The 6,612-nt window shown below is 37.7% G+C and overlaps 1 pseudogene; it reads left to right on the top strand.

Annotated features, from left to right (window-relative positions):
• Positions 1 to 467: 467 nt before the first annotated feature.
• Positions 468 to 6,308, top strand: LOC127561392 (cyclin-K-like; annotated as a pseudogene).
• Positions 6,309 to 6,612: the final 304 nt, after the last annotated feature.

Genomic DNA, 6,612 nt, shown 5'->3' with positions numbered 1-6,612 from the left:
GAGGCTAAGAATCAAAGGGAGGGATAGTATTCTCAATATGAGGGATAGACAGTACAAATTCAGAGCATAATGTGATGAGAAACAGCAAAAGAGCCAATAAAGCTGTATACCTCACTAATTGTGAAGAGGAGTAAAGTATAAGAAGGCTAAAAAGATAAAAAAATCCAGAGGCTAAGTATAGCTTTAAATCCCCCAAAAAAGAGTTAATATTTAATCCTATAGGGAATAAAGAGTTGCTAGATGTTATTGATTAGGATATGTTACATGATCAGATCATATTTTAAAAAACTCAATTGGGCAATTGAGTAGAGTAAGAGAGACTTAAGGCATGGAAGCCGATATGCTGAAATATTCCAGGCCAGAGTTGATAGTCTATAGCTATGGCTACATGAATGGAAACAAAAGGATATATACAAAAAAAGTGAAGGGTGGAACTACAAGATTTGACAAAATATTGGATATGCGTCATGGTGAAGGTAAAGAATATAGTAAGGAGTTACAAGATCTAGAGCAAACAGGTTGTTGTCTGTCCTTTATTCTAGAAGACCATTACATCAGGGAGGTGATGCCATGACATGTAAATAAATTGGATTAAGTGAGGGAGGGAATGCAAGATCATCTGCCTTATTTTCTTCTCTGGAGCCATCTGGAGAACTCTGGGTTCAGGGTCCAATATAGACAGGACTACTGGAGAAGGCCCTGGATGCCAAGGGAGACCTTGACCTTTTTAAGCTAAAGTCTTCTGTTATTTGAGGTAACACACATTCAGTGATTAAGGCTAGGTAAAAAAAACCAAGCAAAGAATGACCTCTTTTATCTAGTCAAAAAATAAAATCAATCTGGGAGGTAAAGAGCCCCTCAGGGTTTCTGACCAAAACAGAAACAATTGCTATTTACACTTACTGTGAGTCATCAGAACTCAAGCAATAACCAAGTGAGGTCTGGGCTGTGTGGAACCTATTATTGACCAATCAATGAGAGCAAGAATGATTAATAAATACATAAATAATGAAAGCATGTGATTAAAGAAAGGAAATTCAGAGTCCATGAACATGAAATTGGAACACTTATTAATGATAGTACAATTTCTAACTGCTTTCCAGACTAGCTGAACCAATTTATAATTTACTCCATACATTAATGTGCCTAGATAACATGAAACAATCCCACCTTTTGTCATTTTTGCCAATTTGCTGGATGTGAGGTAAAGACAATGGGTGAGGTCAGGAATCCATTCACTGATTAGGACGGAAGTGAAAATTTAAAAAAAAAAAAAAGAAAAGAAAGGAAGGAAAGGAAAAACCAAGGAGTCAACCCTGCTAGTAATCTAGCAAGAAGAATTAAGATAGCAAGATTTTAGAATTAATAATAATATCATTTGTCTACTATGATTTATAATAGTATATATCTTATAAGTGTACATATAATAGTAATATAAATTGTGTCCCCTTTAATCTTTGGTGGGGGAGTGTTATGCCACAGTTCTCTTTAACTGTCCTGAATCAGTTTCTTTGTACAAGTTTCCCTTGTCTCAGTCTTCCTAATTACTCCCCTAAGCTGTAAATCTCCCTCTGGTCCATGAAGGCTGAGGACCAATTAGTCTAAGGATATAAATTCTTAACCCAAGCAAGATAAACAAGAGAGTAGACTTCCTGATTATCTTCTGTCCTTGAGAATTTACAACATCCCTCTAAAATATTCCAAGGTATTTCACTAACATCTTTATCTCTGGGTATTCAGACATCCTGTCTCTGGGTTCCTCTTTGATTCACAGCCTTTTCCAGCTGGGCTTCCCACTCTTTCCTACTCTTTCCCTCTTCTTTGTCTCCAAAAGGTATATAAAGGTTAGAGATTCTCCATTCATTGCTGGAGAATGGTGGCTGGCGGTGGATGCTGGACGCTGGATTCTTTGAGATGATAGTCTCCTCCAGACCTGGGACCAACATGAATTCCTTGGTCCCAGTATATCTTTATCTCTGTCTGACTGGATAATTTGGGACGAGAGTCCTGTCCAGTCAATCTTACTCTCCCATTAATACAATATTAAAAGCTCTCTAATCTCTCTCCTGCCTCAGTTTCTCTGGCATTACAGGAGAAGGGTTAGAAAGGAATCTTTGGGGCAAGTTTTTTTTTTTTTTTTCCCTGAAGTATATAGTACTGCTATAAGACAAGATTTCATTTGAGCTTAAAACTTCATGGCTCACCAGCTTAGTTCTCTACCCTAAATGGATTCTAGGAGTTTGGGGAAGAATATTACAATTCTCTGGCTGAGTTCTACTGTAGCAAAAAACAATAATCCTCCTACATTCCTATCTGGATGCCTTCATTGAAACAATTCTCACATAAAAGTATTAAGAGGACCCAAGTAAAAGAATCTCGGAGACAAAAACATCAATTTGTTAAAGACGATTGTAATAAAATGTTTCCTAGCACCTAATTTGCATATAAACATTTTTAGTACTTAGAAGTTTTATTTTGCTAGTAAAATCTAAATCAAAGAACTGTAGGGGGAACTATAGAAAATTGTATGGAGACTATCATATCAAATAGAAACATGGATTTGGGATTTCTGAATATAAGATAGAAGTGGAATTTCAAACTGGAGTGTTATGGAAATCCATTCTTTGAGAAGGGAGATCAGAAGCTGGTTGAAAAACCAAATGAGAAGGCAAGAAAAGTTATTGATGAAAGATAAAACAAAGAAGTCAACCGAGATGAGTAGCAGGGAGAAAGGAAGCTACAAGAAGGCAACAAAAGCCAATGGAACTGATAGTCTTGCAAGTGCTGAGCTCAGCTGTCTAGAGGCAGGCAGGCTCTGCAGCTGATGCTGAGAAACAGGAAAGCTGTAGATGCTGGGAGCATGCTGCTCTGTGAAGAGCTGGAAGTATAAGGTTGCCCTTGCTCTCTAACAATATCTGCAGCTTGAGAGAGAGAAAGAAATAAAGGAAATCTCTCAACGGTTGTCCTGTGTTACCTTGTATTGTCCTCTGTGGCTCAAAAGAGGAAAATTCTTTGAAGCCTATAGAGAGCCAATCTAAATAGCTTTACAGATGCCCCAATCAGAGGAAATTGCTTTTCACTAAAAGAGTGCTTTACTTAGCAGTGTCTAACAAGGGAGTCAAGGTGGGAAGATTTGCAGACTCAACAGCTTACTATTGCTTCAGCAGCCTGAAAGTTGCAGAGAAGAAGACTGGCACTTGACCATCCCAAATGATTTCTGGAATGTACTCCCTTCTCACTCCTACCTCATAGAGTCGTTCTCTTTCCTCATCTATAAACTAATTTGTCTCTAAAGTCCCATCCATCCAACCACTCAGTCCTTAATTCTGTCATTCTGAAATCTACCTGGTTAGGCTATAGAGATAGAAAGAAAATGACAATCAATTGTACTTACTATAACAGGGAACTTTATACCAGGAAACACAATGAACCCTTATGAGAGCAAAACAAAATATGTTGCCTCCGTCTTGATAGATTCAGAGACTCTGAATTCCTCAGCAAGTTCCCCTTTCATACTAGCTCAACCATACAACATGTAGAAAAGAGAGTCACACTCAACTAGAATGACATAAATTTATTGCTAAATTATTTTTGTGAGGATAATCAGAATTTGACCACAATTATGTTATCCAGAGGCTAGTTTCTAATAATAAAGAGGTGATTGTTCCATTGCACTCTCCATAATTCATGTAGTGATATATTTTTGCATTTATGCATTTTAGATTTATGCACGGGTATTTAAACATGTTCTTATCTCCCTCATTTGAATGTAAATAGCTTGAGAACAATGATTGCTTCATTCTTTATTCGTACATCCCCACTTCCTAACACAGTTCTTGATACTTATGTAGGTATTTAATAAATGCTTGTTTACTGACAGATTCTTCCAGAAGGAGAAAGAAGAGACTGAAAAGAAAAGTAAGTGATGTGTAGTGCATACTGTTCCCTGAAGAGACCAAATATCTAATTCTGTAGTTCAAAATTGGATCGCCTCAGATACTTTGATTTCTTTACTTAAATACCTCACTGCTAGATTTCTATAAGTTATGTCCATTTTCTCTTCCCTCCTCCCAAATACACTGTAAATAGTTGATTGGTGAGAGAATGAATTTCGTTTGTATCAGATTGTTGTTTTGATTATTCCTATTTTTTCCTCTTATTTAGTAAATGCCATGTATGATTATTCTTGGTTTTGCCTTCTCATTCAGAAAATATTTTATGTCCCCTGATTGGTGGCATTTCCCTCAAATAGGATGCTGTGCTCCCTACCACTCCATCATTATTTCCTCTTTCCTCCTAAAACCTGATACCACTGAGAGGGTTGCAGATTTTTTTTTTTTTTTTGCTGAGGCAATCAGGGTTAAGTGACTTGCCCAGGATCACACAGCTAGCACTGTTAAGTGTCTGAGACCAGATTTGAACTGAGGTCCTCTTGATTTCAGGGCTGGTGCTCTATCCACTGCACCACCTAGCTTCCTCCCAGATTCATTTTTGATGTAGGAACACATTTAGGACTACACAATGATATCCTGGCTACTGGAATAATTTATTTTATTGCTTCCATGTGTTTCATTCAATTTCCAAGTTATGTGACAAGAGTGAGTATTGGTCTTTTTTTGGCAGGGAAAGTAAAAGAAACTACAAAAAAAGTAAAGATTTTATCAAAATAGTTCATAGTTTATTAAAAGAGTTATAATTTGGTCAGTTTGGAGTTGAAGCAAAAGAAGTTATGATTCTAGAAAGGATCTTATTGCAGACTACAGAGTTTGATTTGCAAGTGGAACATCCCTACCAAGTCATCTTCAAATATGCCAAATAATTCTAAGGTGATAAAAACAAAATTCAAAAATTGATTCAACTTGCATTGTAAATGACAGCTTGTGGACTACATTATCACTACAATGGGAATCTGAGATTATAGCAGTCAGTCATATATTTGGCAAGCTATTTATGTGAATTTGAAATTCAAGAATGGACATCAAATATACAGAGATGTTGGGAACTGCTTGTTTGAAATGTACTTGTTGATGTACTAGATGGCATTGCACCAGATCCTGGACTTCTATTCACAAGGAAAACAGAAGGTGCCTCATCATAATTTGTAAAGGGCTAAAACTATAAAAAGGTGTACTTGAATCAAGCAACTGAGCATTTAAGGCTAATTACCTATTCAATATGAGACAATGACTCTATTAGCATATGTTTGGAAAAATGGCTCTTCTTCTCAACATTGGTTCTGGCTCAATGTTTGATGTTAAGATAATAGTAGGCAAGGATTAGAGGGTGGGATGAGAGAGGTGAAAATTCACTTTGCTTGGCAAGACAAGGAGGAGAGAAGTTTTTGGCAAGCCTCATAGCTGTTTGCCTGCCTCCTTCATTTCTCCCCCTAAAGACCAAGGACTTTAATTTATGCTGACTATGGCTGATCCTGAGGCCTCCAGGGATCTAGCTTGGACTTAATAATAATTCTCATCAATTGCAGCAACCACTATTTCTTTAGCATCCTCAATACAGCAGCAATCTCAAAGTTCTGAACAGTAACAACACAACAGAAAGAATCAGAGCAGACAATCCAGCAGTAGCAAAAACAGCAAATATTAACAGTCTAAAAAACCATCTCCTTAGCTTAGACCTCCCAGGTAGGTTGAAAAATCAGTGATTCTATCTCTTAAGGAAGACATAAAAAAGCAGAACCACCACCAGCTAAAATCCCCTCCAAAATACTACACCCCTAACAATACTACCTATATATCCCACCTCCAAAACATGTCAACTCTTGCAGCTGCAGTTTTAATGGGAAAGGGCAAGCAGATCAGCAAGGTAGAGGCTAGAGATCTACCAACAATTCAGATTCCTCCAACAAGTCAACCTGCCACTGGATATCAGCCACCTCATCTTTCTCATCATTCCCACCCCCACCACTCTCCAGCAATATCACTGGAACATCAACTACAAATTCCTGCATGTCAGGACATTCAAGATGAAGACAAGAAGAGCCAGCCCAAGAATTCTCCTGAATTTGAACCACTCATTCACTTGCCATACCATTCTGATGTATATTTTCTTAACTCCCCATTGGCTGCCCCACCTCCTTCAGAATCATTTACACTACTCAACACCCCCTACCAATACTTTGGATATCTTCCCCCACCAACATATAGTCCCAATTTTCCATTTCCATGATTGCTGCCAACTTATACTATTTCTCCCTACCCTCTTCCAGGGCTTGGAATTCCATCTACCAGTAGCTGTGCCCCAAAGCAGGTAACCCCCAATGCAATCTCCCATTTCCTCAATTAACATGTCCCCTGTGGGGAGAATTGCGATGTGCAGCTTGGAGGAGATAATGATGCATCTTCTCCCCTTTACTCCTTTATTTTTTTAAATCACAAACTATTTTTTCATTATTTTTTTTTAAATCGCTTACCAGGGGCAGCTAGGTGATATAGTAAATAGAATATCAGTTCTGAAGTCAGGAGGACCTGAGTTCAAATCTGGTCTCAGAAATTTAACACTTCCTAGCTGTGTGACCCTGGGCAAGTCATCTAATCCCAATTGCCTCAGTAAAAACAAACAAACAAAAAAAAAAAAAAAAACCTACTTACCTTTGAA

This window comes from Antechinus flavipes, chromosome 4 (genome assembly GCF_016432865.1).
Source record: "Antechinus flavipes isolate AdamAnt ecotype Samford, QLD, Australia chromosome 4, AdamAnt_v2, whole genome shotgun sequence".
Taxonomy (NCBI): domain Eukaryota; kingdom Metazoa; phylum Chordata; class Mammalia; order Dasyuromorphia; family Dasyuridae; genus Antechinus; species Antechinus flavipes.
This window is presented reverse-complemented; position numbering and strand designations above follow the sequence as displayed.